The sequence below is a fragment of the Gavialis gangeticus genome, unplaced genomic scaffold, assembly GCF_001723915.1.
Source record: "Gavialis gangeticus isolate Ggan-Ray unplaced genomic scaffold, GavGan_comp1, whole genome shotgun sequence".
Lineage (NCBI taxonomy): Eukaryota > Metazoa > Chordata > Crocodylia > Gavialidae > Gavialis > Gavialis gangeticus.
This window is the reverse complement of record NW_017729030.1, coordinates 589,809-590,998: the sequence shown is the minus strand read 5'-3', so window position 1 is coordinate 590,998 and position 1,190 is coordinate 589,809. Positions and strand designations below refer to the sequence as shown.

At 57.2% G+C, this 1,190-nt stretch overlaps 1 protein-coding gene across 1 annotated transcript in view; it reads right to left on the bottom strand.

The window, feature by feature from the left end:
* Positions 1-1,190, bottom strand: part of NEIL3 (nei like DNA glycosylase 3) — a 74,334-nt gene that overhangs the window by 72,960 nt on the left and 184 nt on the right. The gene's annotated exons all lie outside the window — the stretch shown is intronic.

Here is a 1,190-nt window from a genome sequence, read left to right as displayed (position 1 = left end):
TCACCTACTCCTCGGAGAATATTTGTCCAAACTTCCTTGGATGCTTTCTTTAAGAAAGCAGACAAGACTCCAGAAAAACCTGCAGCGAAGACTCTGGAGAAGACTCCAGCCAAAAACCCTCCAAAAAGTCCAGCAAAGTCATCTCAAAGAAGTCCTTCCAAATCAATGATTGCTATTTACAATATAAATACATTCAGAGCCGACCCGAACAGGGTGCCGGGCTGGGGCAAATCAGCCCATGTGGGGCCCCGCCCCTGCTCCCATCCCATGCGCCCTGGACCCAAAGAGATTGTTGCTGCCATTGGTAGTGTCAGCGCGAGTGGCAGAGGAGGAGGCGGTAGTGAGAAGCTGGCTGCGAAGCACAGGGTTGCTGTGGCTGCTCCACCAAACTCCATGGGGGCCCCCCCAAAGCATGGGGCCTGGGGTGGTCACCTGAACTCCCACCCCACCCAGCCCTGAATACGTTAATGTAGCTATATTACTCATCTATAGTTGATTGAGTACAACATTCTGGGTTACTTTTGGTGAAAATAAGGGATCAGACCTCCATTCAGGAACCAATCCCCCATTTATAACATCATTCCCATGGGAAAAAAAAATCGGCTCTGCATTACAACATTTCAACTTAAGACCTGGTTTTCAGAAACAGGTTGTGTGCTAAGTCTGAGGACTGCCTGTACACCCAAAGCTTTGGCTAGGGTGCTGTAGTTGGAGTTGGTCCTGCTTTGAGCAGGGGTCTGACTCACTGACCTCCTGAGGTCCCACCGGACCCTCGTCTTCTGGGATCCTCTGATTCACTGCTGAACACGGCAGGCTTAGAGAGGCCTCGCCCTGTACTGGCCTCTCTGCCTCGCCCTGCAAAGCAATTTCAAAACCTAGCGGCTGGGGAAGGGCAGGCTCCGGTCCCGCCAGCCGCTGGATGCCACAGGCCGGGATGTCTGCCGCGGCCTCCTTTACCCCGAGGCTGCGGGACAAGCGGGGCAAGGCAAAGACGTTCTTGCCCGGGCGGCTGCCCCGTGCCTCGGCCGAGCAGGGACCGCGGCCCTGACGCTGTTGCCAGGACGCGGGGCGGGTGCAAGGGCACTGACATATCTCAGGGCAGGGGGGTGCCGCCTCCCCATCCCGCGGCGGTGCCTGGCTGCGGCCGCCGAGAGGGCCCAGGCGGTGCCCTCCCCCCACAAGCCCTGCTC